General features: G+C 41.9%; 1 protein-coding gene across 8 annotated transcripts in view; it reads right to left on the reverse strand.

The window, feature by feature from the left end:
• TRIM2 (tripartite motif containing 2) overlaps nucleotides 1-17,867 on the reverse strand; it is a 118,449-nt gene that overhangs the window by 58,857 nt on the left and 41,725 nt on the right. For 2 of the 8 annotated variants that reach the window (XM_087736960.1, XM_087736954.1), the window contains exon 1: nucleotides 1,793-2,023. The exons of 5 other annotated variants lie outside the window; for them this stretch is intronic. The gene's annotated coding sequence lies outside the window, so the exon portion shown is untranslated. Of the gene's footprint in view, nucleotides 1-1,792; nucleotides 2,024-13,370; nucleotides 13,516-17,867 lie in introns of those variants that run through there. One more of the 8 variants, XM_087736955.1, reaches the window with a different exon arrangement.

Consider the following 17,867-nt stretch of genomic DNA (forward strand, 5'->3'; position numbering starts at 1 on the left):
GGCCCTCAGGCAGCATGTGTTAGTGGTGCTCCTTGAAGCAACAAAGTATTTCTGTTTAGCTTTCTCCCTGAGGAAAGCTGTGGTGTATTAAAGGTGTATCAAAGCCATTTCCCATAAAAAAAGGATGAATCTCAAGGACTGAAATGAGCCCTCAATGAAGAAAACCCCAAGCTGTTCTTTATAGCCAAACTGTGGGCACTGCAGGTCCAGATCAGACCAGGGAGTTTCTTCACAACTCAGGTTTGTCAAATGCTTTGCTGAGAAGTTTGAGGAAACCTTTGGTTTATGGTAACCAGTTTTGGATGAAGGCCAAAGCACAGAAGCCTTATTTCATTTTGTCAGCAGCCAACAGAATGATTCCCCCAAAAAAACTCTCTGGAAACAGGGACTAACCTCCTCTTTCTGCTGGCTTTGTTTTCTAGCAGGATGATGCAGTCCCAAGACCAGGTACAGTAGCTTCCTGGTACCTTCTCTCTATAACCACTCCAGGCTTTAGATATCATGAGTCCATCTTCCAGAAAATTATGGGGCTAGCTTTAAAATAAACACGTCTATATAGGTTTTAACAAACCAAACCTTTTAATATGCTTTTCAGGCCCTACAGTTTATATTCCCCAGTTTATTCCAAATATTCACATTGTCTAGTTCTCATTAGTATTGCCAGTTAATTCAGTTTCAGTTCTCACACAAGCAGCAATGTGGAATCTTAAGAAAAAAAAACTTCTGGTGATTAAATCACAATAGTTGGCCACAGAACTGCTATCCAGGTAATAAATCCATTGCCTTCAAAGACAAAAAATCCAAGGCTGGAACAGAAAGTAACTTTTCTTATGCCACATCTTTATCTAAGAAATATTTATTTAGTCATTGTGCTTTCACCACAGTTTTCTTATTTGTCCCCATATAAATGAACATTTATGTAATTGTTTTGGCCTAATGAATGTTTTAGTTCAGGGCAATTTTTGTGTTATTCTTGGTATATTACCTGATACATTATCATTATAATCCTTTGTTTTTACTTAAAACTATCAATCTGCCTGACAGTCTGCCTAGGCTGCATTTTGAAAATAGTAAAATAAACTAAAAGGGGGGAAATCAACCAACGTAAGTAACCTATGGAGAGCTGGGCACCAGGTAATGGCTCAAGTTACGCTTCACAAAAGCACAACAACAGAATATGGCAACATTGATGCCAACTGCCAACTTCAAAAACTGAACACCTGTGAAAAGTAAACTCTCTCTCCTAATTAGACCTTGGCATTGTCCTCTCAGATTTACAAACTCGTTATTTTGCTTTGAATAAACATCACTATTTCTTTACTAGGCAAACTCCTTGGCTCTCTTTCAATTATTGCTTTTAAATATTAAAGAGCAGGAAACATTTGTTTTCCCTTGTCACATCCTGTCCTGTTTACACAGCATCACACAATCCCCTTTGAAATGCCTGCTCTTACAGCAAGCCCTGACACACGTAGTTCAATCAAAACATTTGTTATTGTCTTTTGCCAACTACAAACAAATATCTGCACAAATGCTGAAAAGGTTTAAAGGTTTCGACAGCCGTCTAAAGCCGAGCTAGCACGACTGTCAAAGAAAGGTGGTGTCAAACTGCTCGGATTCCCCGCTACTGCCCTGACTTGAAGAAGAGAAAGAAGGACAAAGCGATTCACTCATTCACACAGCAGAGCTCCTGGCAAGAGCTTACTCACTGTAAAACCGCTGCTCTCACAAAATACTCGAAAGCAGAAAAAACACACAGACAGTTAGAGACGAGTGTGAAAGAGTAACTTACATTATTTAGAAAGGCAGTGGGAAAGGACTGCTGCAGTTTCTTCGTTATTTTACACTGCTGATGGCAGAGCAGACAACCAAAAAAGTTCACCTAAAGAAATCTCTCCTTTTAATTCTTTCTCTCCCAGTTCATTTACTCTGGAGTCTCTCAGCCTGAAGAGATCCGACAGTCAAAAGTTTATCCCCTTGTATTTCCGAGTGATATGGCCGACTTTCCTTGGACACATACCAATGATGCAGTAAAAATAGACAAAAGGGGGGGAGGGAAGAAGCAATCTAGCTTGAGCCTGAATCTTCTTAACTCAGTGTTTTCTGTAAAAGCTGCTCTTATGTCAGAAGCTTCCATCCCTGTACTAACTTGCAGAGCACGGAGTCATCCATCTGGTTTTCATAAGCTGCAAATTACAGGCAAACCAGGGAATAGATACAGTCCAGTTTTAGCAGAACTCCCCGAGCATCAGCCTTACAAGTAACCTGGGGTACAAAGGCTTTGAAAATAAACAGCCAGCCCCATGCTGGGATGGTCTCCCGCCTGCAGATGACCGAGTGCTCCCCCAGGCAGCCCCCAGCAGCCGAGAGCACCACACACCGCTCAGGAAGGTGGCAGCCGGGTTCCCCCTCCCCGTGGAAACAAACCAACCCTGCGGCCCTCCCTCCCAGCACAAACAGCCTCTCTGGACGGGGAGGAAAATCCAGTGCATTACTTGAAATAGTTCAACAGTTTAGTAAGTCATTTAGAACAACCTGGTTTTTATAAACAGGGAAGTGAATGCTGATCCACTTACATCCTTTAAAAGCTTCCACGTGAGAAGCAAATCTATTGTGCTGGGAGGTTTTGTTTTGTTTTGGTGGTGGTTTGGTTTGGCAGCAACTCTCGGAGTCAGTGGACAGTTGCTTGATAGAGAACCTCTGGGGTGATCCGATCCATTAATTACAAGAATGAACATTTTACCAAAAGTATCACAAGCAAAATTTTGAAAAAGTCTATGACTTGAAGCTTCTAAGTGACTTTCAGTCCCTATTTTCAGCTATTTAAAAGTCTACTACCCTGATTAAATTCAGGTACCAGAGGCTTGAGGGGCCACCTGTCTTTTTGGATACCTCAAGGCTTTTGAGTCAGTACTAAATAATATATTGTTTTCCCAATAAAAAATTGGAAAAACAATTTTATGGTGGATAAAAAAAAGTTTTGCCATTGCTTAAAACGAAAGTTGTTGTTATCTGCATGTTCTTTTACTTTAAAATATCAAGTTTTATTTAGTCTTTAGTTTTGCCAGAGGACTTTTGCAAGCTTTTCTACTGGGAATAATCTTACTCTATTTGAATCTCAGTGAGAATCTCTAAACGAGGCAGCTTTCACTAAAGCATGGGTGAATCAGTACAGTGAGTCATTAACAAAATAAAACCACCATTGTAAACACTCTGCCTAAAAGTCCTGAGCCTTGTCACTTGCTCAGGTTTTCATCTTTGCTCAATTAGGATTGTGCTGATTGTCTACTCATCTTGTACCTGGAACCCTGGATCCAGGATTGACATGACTCGACTGTTAATGTCAAAAGCAGTTGAATTATTTAGAAAAAAAAAACACACAAACAAAAAAACCCCAAAAAATCCAAACAAGACTCTCTAATCAGTAGAAGCAAAGGAGAAAACTATGAACAATTTTTCTTTATGTGTATTTTTGCCTGTGCTGTCACAATTCCTTCCAATAGTTGTATAACCCATTGAATAGTTTCAGTCACATCAGGTAGAATGCTAGAGATCTATAATAAGGTATTATATTCCTACAGCTTTTGTGAAAACAGGCAGCCCTCCAGATGAGTGAAATACAATCTAGTGATCCAATGTAAAAGGCTACACATGAGCTCAGTCATATTATTAGACATCAGAGCACCCCACACAAACAAGAGGTACATGAGAACAGGTTGCATTTACCCTACTGCTCAGCTGCTACCACAGTTGTGCATCTTTGGCCTGCATTCTAGCATTTTTCTTCTCTTCTGTTCTGTTCTCCCATCAAGGCACTCATCAGCAAAACACTTGATATGCACAGACGTCAGCTGAAGCAAACAATATTTTTTTTGAAAGAGCAGTAAACAAGGTTTGTTAACAGTTGACTCATTCTTCTCTCACTTAGTAAACTAGTAAGGCGAACTGACTACATCTTGTTTTTATCAGGACTGATATTTTCCATGAAATCAAAGGACTTGATCCTGGTAGAGCAGACTTCCAGGTCTGGAGCCAGAAATTATTTCATGGGGTACTGCAGAATAGCCCTTGTGTGGTTTTCTAGACATGTAGGCTCTCTTCCGCACTGAACTGTCACAGTACAAGAGAAGTTGAATGACTGTTATCTTTGGAATAAGAACTCTTTTTTTGGTGAGACACGGTGTTAAAGTGGAGAGTAGGTGGAAATAACCACTTTCAGTTTGTGATGCTCATGCTGACTGAATGTTTTTTCCCCCTGAGGAGTAACTGCATTAATTTACACTGATCTCTCAGGTACTCTTCAATATATCTGTTGTCTCAGAAAAACACTCCAGTCCATTTACATCAAAGGCTGTTTTCACAAATAACAATTGTGTAAGAAAACATCAAGAAAATTCAAAATTCAGAAATAGAAGACTGATTTTAAATGACTTTTCATTTTGCAGCCTCCAGGGATCATTCTTATTCATCTTTTTCTCGTTCTTTTCTGTTCTTCATTTCCTCCTTTGTATCATCCACGTGGGTAGCAGCATCCTACTGTTCATAGATGGCTCCTGCCTCCAGACAGGCTGGCTGTGTGTCCCCTCACTGTTGCATGCACAACTGTTCCCTGGGTATTACTAAGGCATCATTTGATGCCCAGTTTCTCACACTCTGTCTCCATGAACTTTGAGGCAGTCAAGCACCATATTCCTATCTAGTACAGGGATGTTAGTTTTTTGGAGAAATGGAGATGGCAGATACTAATCAGTTTGATGGTGAGAGAAAATTTATTGTAGAAAGCTTCATATAGGAAAGACTGCAACAAAAAACAGATCAGATAGGGAAAACAACCTGCTAGGAGCAACTTGCCTTCTCAGAAAAATGGCAGCTTCCATTTAGGATGCTTTCAAATGCCAGCTACAAAACAACCCTGGTATTTTCCACATAAGTAGAAAACAATGCTGATTTTTCACCAAGATAAACTATGTTAGCAACGTTAGTAGGACAAGAGCAAAGAAGGATGCAGCTTAGATATTGATTATACTGATTATATGCAGCTTTGTACGTAGATTCTTGAAAGGTTTTTTTTTAAACCATATTGCATGTTCATTAAAGCACGGAAAAAGTGCCCTTCCTCAGTCAGTGACAGACAGGTTGTGATGCACAGTAGGTGGCAGAATATGTACCTCTCTTGGCCTGGATTCTGCTCCCATCTAGTCTAGTGCGGTTGTATTGGGGTTGTTGAGTTGCAAAGGTATAGATGAAAGCAACCTGTTTTTCCATCCTGTTCTTTTGCAGTTTAAATACTGAGAAAGTGACAAGTGAAAGGTCTGGGTTTGGTGGAGGATGCCCCTTGCCATTTAATTTGAATCTGTGAAATTGCCTGAATGACAGAAGCTCAGGATGGCAGATTAACGAGACAGGGATGCACCACAGCTATGTGTTCAACCTTTCATTTTAGCAGCAGACTACTTGGTGTAGGATTTTAAATATGTTTATGCAGATTTCTAGTCGGTCATAGTTTAAGTCCTAGATGAATCTTCTGATGCAAACAAGCTGGCAGGCTTTGTACAGACTGAAAAACCACAAGTCTGATAAACTGAGACACAGTTCACTTACTGTTGATGAAATAAAATACTGTAGATTTTGGCACTGACAATAACCCATTTTTAAAAGATGAATTAGCTGTGATATTATAAATCATTTTACCACCAGCATTTTAAAGCCAGCACATGGAATATCTTAGATCTGAGTTCAGATGCTAAGCTTGTATTCAGCTGGTCTGGCCTCACTTACTATGTATTTTATTTTAATACTTCAGCTTGGTGCCCAGTGACTTGAGTTTGGCAAAAGCCTGTCTCCCTCCAGAAAGGCACATAATTGTCAGCTGATCTTCCAAAGAGATAATATAGTGTGATAATCCTTTGCAGCCTGCTCCTACTGTTAGATGAGGATTGGGCTGTTACAGTACTTTTGGTATTTTGCTTTATAATGTATCACTTCTTTTTCACAGAAAGAAAATACACAGCTCAGACAAAACCATAATGCATTATAACCTTGATGTCATCGTTGAAAAAGCCCCATGGCTGCTGCTGTTTTCACCACAGCCTGCAGTAGCCCCTGGCTGTCCCCAGAAAAAAGGGAGAATAAGCATAGCACTAAGCCACTTTTCCCCCCATCAGCTCTCACTAATATCTGTGACTGCAGGGATCTGGGCTTGCCTGGGGCACATAATCTCATTCTGAGTGCTTTGGTGACAGACATGCAGCCTTTTCCCTTCTAAGTGAGCTGGAATGTCGGTCCCTTTTTCCCACCCTGAAGCCCACAGTACAGTAGTTAATGGCTGGATACTTTGTATTCTTTAAGTAATAAGACAGCAAACAATATGCAATGCATGTGTCCCGGTGGTTTTCATCAGGGAAGGTCAAATATGGGAAGGATGTAATTTCAAAAGACAAACATTAGACTGTTTTCAAAGGTTCCCTTTTCCCCTCTGGCTGTACACTCCCACCTCTTACCTTGCACTGAGGCGCTTGTTGGACTCTCAGTGAACAGATACAGTTCATTGCCTGGCAGAAAACTGACCCATGACAAAATTGCATCAATTTTCTGCAAGGTGAGTGAAGTGAATTAGCTCACAGGGGTCCGCTGAGTGCTGACGCTGACACAGATGTGGGGCATTATGGACTGGAGCAGGGGAAGAAAGAAGACTGAGAGCCAAATGCTCAAGCTGCTTATGAAAATATACGGTGAAACATTAGGCAGGTAAGCCCCACGCTTCTCCTGACTGGAATCTTACTTCAAGCTCTAAGTCGCACTTCTGTGGCAACCATGACCCTTAAACACTGGCATACACTCAGTTTGTGCCAGGCTCACGCTTCTGCTCTGTACTGCCCTGAATCGTAGTTTACTACTCTCAGAAATTAACCACCAGCCCTGGCTCCTATAAAATCGTGATGTCTCAGTATTACTGTTTTTCACAAGCTTTCACTCACATAAGTAGCTTTCTTTCAAAAGTATCCAGGAAACACTGATGTAATACATTTTCATATGACTGCAATCATGAAAAGTTCTGAACCAAAAGTAATGTGTCCAAATCCCTCTTTTTGTTTGAAAACATCATTCATCCAAGAATCAGAAAAGTTACCCATGTGACCAGTAACACAAAGAAATGAGCACGTGAAGAATCACAGCAAACAGTTCAAAAGCAGCTCTGGGCCTGAAGTTGTTTCACAAGATGTGTTCAATACTGGACACTTTGTTTGCCAAGAGAAATAGAAAGGGCTGCATTTTCTAAAAAATATACCATGCTTATTTATTTCTTGGCTTAGTCTTTCTCTGACCTTGCCTAGAGCTACCCATTCTTATAGCATACAAAGGGCTAGTGTGTGCCTGGTTTACCCTGGACCTGTCCTACTTTCCTGCCTTCAAGTCCAACAAGAAAGAGGAAAAAGAAGGTATGTTGAGATCTTTACACTGAAGAACCTGAAACTCTAAGGGAGAAGAAATAGCCCCCTGTTTCTCAGACTGCAAACACTGGGCTGTAGTGAGGAAGACTGAGAGTAGGAGGAGAATATGGCGAAGAGCAAAGGGCTATGGGGAAGCTTTTAAGGACTGCAAGGGAGAACAAGCATCTTAAATGGCATGGAGCAGAGAGGTTCAGGAGGATGGGATCTGTGAAGCCTGGGAAAAAAAGGTAGCTCTAGGATGGGAGGAGAGGAGTTGTGGCAGAAAGATGAAGAGGCTATGTGGTTGAGGCAGGGGGGTGTGGACCATAGGGAGGAGCTAGATGCTCTGGCAGGAGCTGGGGACTGGGTCTAAGGATGAGGGGCCTCAGGCTAGGAGACGCTAAAAGCCAGAGCGAAAGGCTGAGAGGCTCGAGGCTATGCAGGGCTTTGGGGCAGGTGGGAATACAAGACATCTCTGCTGAGAATACCCTAATGTGGGTACCTGCATGCATATACAAGAATGCTGCCCCTGCTCTTTCAGTCCACCTGGTGGTCTCTTCCCACTCTTGTATCCTCTTTTTTGCAGTCAGAGCCGCAGTAGTCCTGGCTCACATTTTCCCATCTGTGTATTGGAGTGTGACAGCATAACAATTTCCATAGCCGCGGTGAAACAAGGAAATGTTTTGATGTAGCTCTGGGTCCCGAAGTGTATAGGAGCGTGAAGCATAGGTTTCAAAGTGACAGAGGAGAGTGGATATCAGGAGAAAATGATGGGGAAAATGGAGAGAAGGAGGCAGATTTCTTTAGACAGATGGTCTCATGAAGGCAATGTCTGAAAACTGTAATATGCTGAAAGTTCAGCCACTGCAGTGCCAGAGTTAATATTAACCCCCATCAAATACCTACCAACTTGCTCTTACACAGTCAAAAACTAATTTAAAAGAAGGCCAAAGGTACCTGTCTAAAGTTAAGCGTCCCAATCAGAAGCAGAAATTAAACTACACATATAAGAAAAGATTGTAATTCTCACAGCCCCATTTCAGCCCCTAAGTAACCAGTCCCCCTATTGCCATTAGCGGGAGTTTTGCCAGAGTAAGACCTGTAGAATTCCATGCCAGATTATTATTATAACAAACATTAACATCTGACTGTCAGGGTACATTAGGGGGTTATACTATAGCTTAGGGAGCATTAGGTAAAGTGTCAAGTGAAGATGCTGTGTAAGGAGAAAGAGGTCAGGAAGAAAGCAAGCCCCAGTATGATTTGATTTCATGAGGGAAACTGCAGTGCAATCCTTGAGTCTTAATGGGTACTATGCTTCTCAGTTTCACATGTTGTGAATCAGCAGCGATAAGAGGGAAAGGCCGACGACAGCTGTGATAATTTTTTTTAGACAGCAGCAACCAGGACAGAACACAGCAAGCTACGCACTCCATTAGGGACATTTTATGCTACAAGCTTAAATTGCTGCTTTCTTAGACCTTTGGCCCAGCTGCACAGGCAAAAAGGAAGGAAACTGAAACATTTAAAAGCTCCTTCATAGATGAAGGAGCAGTAGCATCTATAATATTTCCTGCCTACTTGAGCACATGCTGGGATACAAATTGCTTTCTGGGCCTGAGAGAGGTGAGCTAGAGAGAGGAATCTGGGTGGGCCATCTGGAGGCTGCAGTTCATTTTATACCAGTCCTGTATGTACCCTAAAAGAAGGTAGTTTGCAAGACTGTGCCTTTTACACATATCACAGCAATGCAGCGAGCCTGTTCTGTAACCCAGCAATTCCAGTAAGAAGAAAGCTTAGGGCTTGCCTACGGAGTCCAAGGGAACATCTTCCTAGCAGAGGAACAGAGCACAGCCAGTACAAGTATCTGTGCGCCCCTGATGCTTGTGTCCTTCAGGATTGCTGGCCAGCTGGGAGGCCAGGCATATCGGACAGGAGGGAGAGAAGTCAAAGAAACCAGTGGACTCTGGTAGATACAGATTTAAGGCAGCACAGACCTGAAGACCACTTAGCTACTGCAATTCACTCTCTGCCACAGGCAAGGAAGGTAGGAAGTGGTCCTTTTTCTTTCCTTCTTGACCTGTGTTTTCTATTATATTTCAGGCAGGCCACCCTACAGAACTGTCCCTGTGGCAAATTCCTGTTTGAGAAACTTTCTCTATTGTGCTGGGGTGAATTTTGCACTTATAACCTGCCTTGCAATCCTTTTCTTTCCTAAGTGCAGTGCTTTCTCTGAGTAATACCACCAAAATAAAATGCATACAGTAGGAGACCCTCTGCTCTTGATGTATGAGTGAGATCAGAGTACTACAACCCTGCTGCTTTTTCTTTTTTAATAGAAAAGGCTGCATGCTTAGCATTTTTCATTTTTTAGAACCAACCAGTATGTTCCACTTTACTGGCAACAACATCCCTTAGCTAGAAAAGAATCTAATACCTAGGAAAATGGGCCTGAAAAAAAAAAAAAAACAACAAACCCCACAATGAAAGATTTTAAAAGTTTTCACAGGTGTGGGTGAAAGTTGAGGATATTAGCATGGAGGATATTAGCCAAAGGGTTCAGATTTAATAGAGAGGACAATTTGTCTGAGAAAGCTGAGGAGGGGTTGTTTGCAAATCTCAGCCTCTGTCCCTACAGAGACCCGAGTACTGATGGTGAGTGATTTTACAAGGAAGTCTGTCCAAACCTGAGAGAAGGCTGTCACTGCTTCTTTCAGACTTTTTCCTGTTACCTGGCAGTTCAGTTTTCTGGTCAGACTCAAACAGCTGATGGGAGGGGGGCACATGTAGTATTTTACTCACAGTCTCTCTCTTACCATAACCTTAACTGATGTGCGTCAAGCAGATAGGACACATCAGCAGAGCACCTGCTAACAAGCTGAATCCCTGAGATGAAAAGCAGCCTTAAAGCCTCCTGCTTTCACTAAGAATTCAAATGCTCAGTGTCATGAATTACAGCTCCGGTAACTCAAAACTCTTATTAATCTAGAGAGCTGTTCTTTCCCAAGAAACCAATCAGTTCTGGGAGCTGGTCTGACATTCTCAAGGGCAAAGATGGGGAAATCTAGTAGATCAGATTCAATGTTACAGGCTTTGTAATCTGGTAACCATAAGTATATTTGGGAAATACTGGTACGAGGTCACGGTAAGAGGTCAGGGTTTCAGTCAAGCCCAAATTAATACCTTCCATTAACTGCTGAATAACTGAACAATAGCTATATTGCAAACATGCCTGTAGACTAAAGACTCAGCCACAGGAAAATGTTGGCAAGGGATCCCGCAGTCAACATACAGTACACCTACAGAGCCAGTGGAAGAAAATGAATTGCAGTAAAAACACAGCCCTGAGAAGCAGATCTTAGTTCTATTTCCAGCTTTCTTGCAGATTTCATTTCCCTCTTTTGTAGATTGAGGGTGATATGCTTATCTGCTTCCCAGGCTATCTGAAAGCTCAGTTAATGAGTATTAGCAAATCATTTTGTTTTCACAAACTGCCTACCATCTCAGAATCAGAAAATACAATTATAGCACATGCAGTTCAGAGTAGTCAGGATTTTTTTATGAAGGATGTTGATTCAGCACCCTGTTTTAGCAAGCCCTGTGAATACATCTTGAAAATTATCTCTCTGGGAGGAAGACAAATCAATTTTAATCTTCCGCCTATTTACCCTGATGTAAATCAAACAGGCACAGTCTGCCCCTACAGAGCAAGCCATGTTGTTCTGAGCTCATGGTGCACAAGGGAGTTCTTTCTTTAGTCAAGCGAGAGACAATGCGGTAAGCATATTGATTATTCCTAACTATGTACTGAGAGAGCACAGCAAAACCTCCTAGGTGTGTATTTATGCCTGATGTGTATCTATCTCATGGCTTTCATTGTTACTTCAGTACTGAGATCCTGCTTTCTTAATATATAGACAAAAAACAATTTCATTTTCATCTTTACTAATCAAGGCTCAGTATCTATCTGCTACTTAGAGTGACTGAAAACCTCTGGCTTGTGTTCACAGTCTGGCAGAGAAGCAGCTTATTGCTGTAATTAGCTTTAGTTCATACACTATCACGCATGCACTGTATTGCTGTGAGAAGGCTCAGCCTCAGAGCTGAACAACTGTGAGTATCAAGACCCATCTAGTTAAAATGTACTAAGTACAATAGCTGCCCATAATTTGACCAGTTTTATTTGAAAGTTTCTGTCTAACTGTCTCTTAGCCACTGCTTCCCACAGATAACATTGCTTGACTGGCTCTCTGCAATTCAAGACTCATTGAATGATGCAGTCCTTAAAAAGCATTATAGATGAGTAGGAGAGTTGAGCCAAAGGTTTCCAGACTGCATCAGGGCTGCCTGCAGAAGCTGTGTACAGCCCCAAAACACAAGCAGCGTGGCAGAGACAAGGGCACAACCCCCAGGGCATCCCCCTATTGGGTGCATCCATAGGGGGCAAGTTAGACAAGCTGAAAAGAACGTGGCATCAGGCCTCGCTTCAGATTTGCTTTTATTTTCTTGGCATGACTCAAGGCTAACAAAGATCTGATTGAAACTTAGAAGTAAGGTTATTCTTGTGATTTTAAAAGGAGGCATAGTGAACATGCTTATTTACAGTCACAGCTGCTTTTTTTCACCCAGGTGTCTTGAACTCAAAGCCTGAGCTGAATTTTCAGAAGATCCTGGCACTTCTGGTTCAGGAAAGAGCTGAAGAAGTACCCTGGAGAAAGGACCATCCTGGCAATATTGAAGTGCTGTCATAGTGCCATATGGGACACTTCCAGCCCTGCCAAAAGAAGGAAGAACTAAAAATATTGCTGCAGCCTACTCTGCTTGAGGCTTCCCACCCAGTTTTGATCTCATAGTTGTTTGGATAAGCAGCCAAATCATGAGTTACTTACTTAGCCAATCTGAACCCTGTGAGGTGCACAGAGTCGTCCCTAGAAATTACTATTCGCACTGTCTGATAGAATTTGTAAAATAAATGAAAGGAAGAAAAATAAATAATATAGTGCAGTGACCTCAGTAATAGACTGTTGAGTGCTGACACTTACTTTGCTCTATGATCATGGCAAAGTCATATCTTTATTTTCTTCATTTATAAAATGAGAGCTATAGAAGAGCTCCTCAGCTACCACATGAAATCAGACATAGACTTGCCAAAACTTCAGAAGCAGACTAGTTCTGAGATTGTGCATGGTATCCAGCTCTGACAGGGACATTAAGATTTTCTTTGCTGGTGTAAAGGGTAAAAGAGAAAGTGTGAAAAGTCCATCAACATTTGCAATGCAGGATTCTGTTGAAGAATACTGTCCAAACATGGAATATTTTATTTAAAATTCTGAACATTAGAAAGGATGTATTAAAGACACAAAAAGCTCGTTCCATCTTTGCAGTCTTTTGCTCTGTGGAGCTGTGAACATTTCCTAATAGCAGCCAGCAAAGAGGACTGAAATCTCTGAACATGACTGCTTTTTCTACTGCTAGGCATATATCTTAGAATATGACAGCATCTATCAGTATTTTTGGGAGCATTCATTTTATAGTATCCCATTTCTAGCCCCTTCACGTTTTTCCGAACAACGCTACTTATGACCTTGCAAAAACTGCTGTTTGAAACACGACTGGATGATCAAATACTGGAAATGCAGCTAAAAATGAGAACTAGATGCAGATTAATTAAAGTCATATATAAAAAAAACAACTGGCAAGTTTAAATGGGTTGTGTCCCTATTAACTTCTTCCCTCATGCCTCCTAGGAAGGTCTGATTTGAGATTGAAATAATGTAGTCCTTGTAGTCATGACAGTGCATACAAAGTAGCTGCTCTTTTACTTCAGACAGAGGAAAATACTTTAATAGCTGCCTCTCTGAATGACGGTGCCTACCTGCCTTGCTAAAACATGCCCTTAGTCTTATGAGAAAAGCCACAACAAGACAGAAGGCTACTTACTAGTGTTCCATAGATTCCCCGCAGGAGTACCAGAGACTGAAATTCACTGTGCCTCTGACCAGAAGGTTTAGCTCCCTGCAGCATTCAGACAGTTGGTCCCATTATGGCCATCAGGCGGCTGAGTTAAAGGGTGGCCTTGCACAAACATAAACAGCTTGTCAGCACAAGCCAAAGAGGCGGGCCTGCCCTGCCAGCCACAATGTGAGCCAATGATTAGCTTCTTCGCATTCTGGGTGTTCAAGATATTGTGTTTCATTCTTAAGTAGGGCAACAAGAGGGACTGACTAGGAAGGGCTAGTGCTTGACGGTTTACTGCTAGGCAGTAAACTACTTAAGGCGGAAGGAAAAAAATCTGTAAGTCACTTCAGGAAAAGCACATATTTGCTGCGTATTCATACAAACACTTTCAGAAAACCCACAAGCATCCCCAATGCATTGTTCCTTTTAGGTCAATCAAAGGAACAAACAAACTAACAAAAAACCTGTGAATTAAGTTTAGCCCATATTCACTGTAAAGAAGTTTCACTTGCAAAGTCTGATTTTTCTTCTCTCCACCCTTTTTCTTATTCGCATCCTTCCTAACACACTTCATTTGTTGACACTGGGGTTTCTCACTTCTCTGTCACAAATGTCTTACCCTGACCTTCTTGACCTGACCCCCTGACCTTCATTGACCCTCCTATGATTGCTTCTCTTCACCTCCATCTTAACTGCTTGTTCTTTTGGTCTTGATCTCCCCAAAAGAGCACGGTCACAACATAGGCACCTTAGGGTAAGGTTCTGTGAGGCAACCAAGCTGATCCAGCAACTTACTGCTGTCAAAAGTGGAGGTATTGGGTCTTCCTTCTCTTCACCACCACACTGTGCCCCCCTCTGTCCTGTGTCCACACACCCTCCGCCCCATCATTTCAAGGAAAGGTAATGTAGCACAGAAGCAAATACTTCTCTGTCAGTTTAGTGATCTTAAAGAGACAGAAGAGGTATTGCATGGAGTGAATACTCCCTGAAATTTAAGCTCCTTCTGATCTTGCCTCAGCCATCTATGATCCCACCTGTCTCCCCAAGTTCCTCTCTCCTTTGTTGTTTGAAGTGAATTGTTCCTAGTTAATTGAATACCCCGCTTACAGCTGCTGATCCCATTTCATCCCAGCTCTGTCCTACTTTCTTATGCCTCTAGTTTGGCTGTGAGGCCTGTCTGCCACCAAAATCAGTCTCATCAAGTCTCTTATAATAACTCCCTGCATAAATATCATACTTTGTACTTCAGCCTCAGCATCTTTGAGCTCTTTTCTGCTTTGGAAATAATTAAAATCGTCCTTAAAAACATACTATCTTTTTGGCTTTCACCGTTTTTTCTCTGACCTTTCTGATTAATTCTTCTCTCAGCATCTACCTCTTCCTCCCTCACACTCCCAAGGCATCCTACTTCTATCCAGCTTTTCCTATTTGCTTGTGCAGGTTCCTGTACTATTATGTCAATGATTTATAAGCATGCATTTCTATTTTTCAGCTTTCTGCTTTTCTCTGGTCCCATATTTTACCCTGTATTTTAGGCATATTGTATTAAATTCCTTGACAGCTCCTAATTTTAAGATCCTTTTCTGGGAGCAAATTAAAGCAGGCCAATCACACTACATTCATTACTGTATAATCTTGGCACAAGTCATTTCCCTCCCCCTCTGCTCTGGTAAAGGAGCTGAGCCCCCTGCAGAAGCAGATGCTGAAGTTAGCACCTCGTTCAGATGGGCAGGCATATCGCAGCTTCTGCTGACAGGCTGTGCACGAGTTCTGGCACATATTGCTGCATCACAATGTGCTGGGGTCACGTTTGCAAGTTTTTCTTCACAGTGAGACACGCTAGGCACATTCTTCAATGATATCTGAGATTCTGGTGCAATTGCACGGCTCCATCAGCTGCCACCCAAGTGTATAACCTCCACTGCCTATACTTTAATCCAGATTTCCTGCTTAGTTAACCCTGTGCTATCCACATTAACAACATTATTTTACCAGAGCTCTCTTCTTCTAGTATTTTTAACACATAAATCTCTGCCCAGATCCACCATGTGATCACAGTATTTGATTACTTTATTTTGATTACTGAGCCTGGATCTTATTCCCAATGCACCTACATTGCTCTCCACAGAAAATTCAGCAACTGAGGTTATCTTTTGTTCCATACCCCAGCCACATTGCCTACATCCCCATGAAAGCCATGCTTTCTTGTCCTGAGTTTCAAGGCCTTTTCAGAATTTCTCCTTATTGATCCGCTCCCACAGCTCTCTTCATCACAAGGCCTGTCTTTTCAGCCTTCTCTCTTCCTACAAAGCTCTCTTTTTCTACCTTGTCCTCTATGCAGAGAATGCCCTGCTTCATCAAATCAAGCTATCTATTCTTCTTTCTTTTCTACAATCCACGTGTCACAAAATACAGAAATAATGTATCAGAATGGGAGTGAGGAGCAATAAATAGATGACAAGTCACTCCAGAAAGCGAGATGTTTCATCTACATATATAAATTACACGTGCTAGAAATTTTCTATCAATCAACCATATACCATATGTTATGTACCTTACACTGTTAGATTTTTTTTTTATGGAACAGGATAGGCATCAAAAGCCCTTGATGGATATAGATCAAGTGCCCAAACACTGTACATGAGATTGTGAAAAGACTGCTATGAAAAGACCGTTTGTAGATGCACAAGAGAAAGCAAGCTAGCTATTGCGTCTCTGATTCCCATGGCAATTTATTTAAGATGCTAATTCAGTGTAGCCACAAATAAAGAAACAAAAGAGAGAGCAAGAATGAGCTGATTTAGTGGACTGTGTTGAAAAGGCACACTTTAGACAAAGTCACCCTGGGTATAACTCCTGAGACTCCACTCGTAGAATTATGCCAAGGATGAAGCTGCCTCTTTGTCCTTAAGCCTTGTATGACGCAGGAAAATTGCTACCAGCACTGCCAGTGGTACCAACTCAGGCACCAGCTAAGTGAGATGGCCAAGCTGATTTAACAGCTTACTTTTACCAAAAGGGTTATCCTGCCCGCTCTCCTCATTGCCATTCCTAGCTGGACCGGCCTGCCCCCTCCCTTACACATGTTCCAGGAATGGCGTGGAAGCTCACAGACCAAATCTGTCTTGCTGGATATGTTTTTCAGACAGGTTAATAATCTGACTCATCTCCCTGCCATGTTAAACAGTGCAAGAGCCAGCAGAGGGAAGCAGTAAACACATGTGGCTGGAAGCAGGAGAGGGAAAGAGGTGGAGACCAGAATCACCACCTTCTTTTTCATAAGCAGAAAGCTGGCTGTCATCCCCAGAAGCTACCATCCATGCTAGGTGAGACCTAAAACTATGAGCCCTAAAACCATGCCACTCTTAAACACAAGGTCCCAAAAGCTCCTGTAACCCCTTGTTTGATTTCCAGCAAGCACTAAAATGTTTTATTGAAATGTATTTTCCAAAGGAAGGTGAGGCTTTATTTTAATTAAATGCAAGTTTCTGAAAACATAGTAAAAATTTGATTTCCTAGGGAAAAAAAAAATTGGATGAAGATTCTGATGGGCAAAAAAGGGAAACATTTAAGTTTTCTGCATCTGAAAACAGAAAGTATTTGGGTTATGAATTACCAGAACTTAACTTTGCCCACTCCCTAGGTTGCAGGCTCCATAGGGAAACATTTTGACTCTGTCCCCTTCCATATTACCATCCATGCATCTGGCTTCTACCATTTATTCTTTGCTTAGTAACTCTGTTTTTTCCCTTTTTGTGGCCTCAGCCTAGCCTCACTCTGCCTTTTCTTCTCAAAACACAATCCCAGCTGGATGCCATTTTGCCTGTCCTCTGCTTCTCCTTTGGGGGCCAACAAGCAACATCAGGCCCCCTGAGGCTCAGCCTGACCAGTTCATATCTATGCCTGTGCTGGGAGGAAACCTCTCCTGCTTCTCCAGCAGTAGCTGCAGATGCTGCAGAATGGAGTGGAGTGAAAAGATTTTTGTCATGTTTTACTGGCCTGGTTTCAATTATAAAGTCGGTCACAAGTTATTCCCAGAAAGCACACAAGCTCAAGCAATGAAAGACTTTGGATAGTGACAAAAGAAGTGAAACCCTGTAGATTAATTGTTTCATTTTTCTTTAAAAAAGTAAACCAAATGGCAGAAATGGCAAGAGGAAGAGATCATGTGCAGATGCAGCACACTAACATATGAGGCTGCAATCAATGGGAACTTGGGCTTAGTCCCAGCTCAGACCATGTGCATTTTGAACTTTGAGCTCTTGGACCATTTCCTAATTAGAGAGCGAGCGACACGCTGTGGAACTATTTAACCCTCTGGTGGTGCTTCATGAGGTCTAGCAAATGCCAGAAAAGACTCTGAGGATGTGTCTAGCCCCTGGAGGCCACATCTGACTACAGGAAATATCCCTGTGCTCCAACTGGCTTAGTGAAACAACTGCTGTCAGTACTTCACTCTTCATGGCTCTCCACACAGAA

Source organism: Nipponia nippon, unplaced genomic scaffold (genome assembly GCF_047370975.1).
Source record: "Nipponia nippon isolate SJK-2023a ecotype South Korea unplaced genomic scaffold, ASM4737097v1 scaffold_6, whole genome shotgun sequence".
Lineage (NCBI taxonomy): Eukaryota > Metazoa > Chordata > Aves > Pelecaniformes > Threskiornithidae > Nipponia > Nipponia nippon.